This window comes from Triplophysa dalaica, chromosome 9 (genome assembly GCF_015846415.1).
Source record: "Triplophysa dalaica isolate WHDGS20190420 chromosome 9, ASM1584641v1, whole genome shotgun sequence".
Lineage (NCBI taxonomy): Eukaryota > Metazoa > Chordata > Actinopteri > Cypriniformes > Nemacheilidae > Triplophysa > Triplophysa dalaica.
Window position 1 is genome coordinate 1,440,919 of NC_079550.1, and position 286 is coordinate 1,441,204.

The following is a 286-nucleotide window of genomic DNA, read 5'->3' on the forward strand; positions in this document are numbered from 1 at the left end:
TCTCAGTTTGAGTTTATTAAAACAGAGCAATTCAAAATCTATTGTTGATTATGTGCTTACAATGTCTATGTGATGAAACAATCCCAAATCACCCAACAGGCTTCTATTGTAGGGTATTTGTGCTGTTTTCTTTTGTCTGAGAGACAAGTCAAAATGCCATTGATGCTGTCCATGGAATACATGTTGTGCTAAATCTGGATTGTCCCTTTAATCAACATGACACAAACACAAACTTGTGCAGTGGTTGGCAAGTCAGATCTTTAGAAACCAGACTCCCAATCACAAA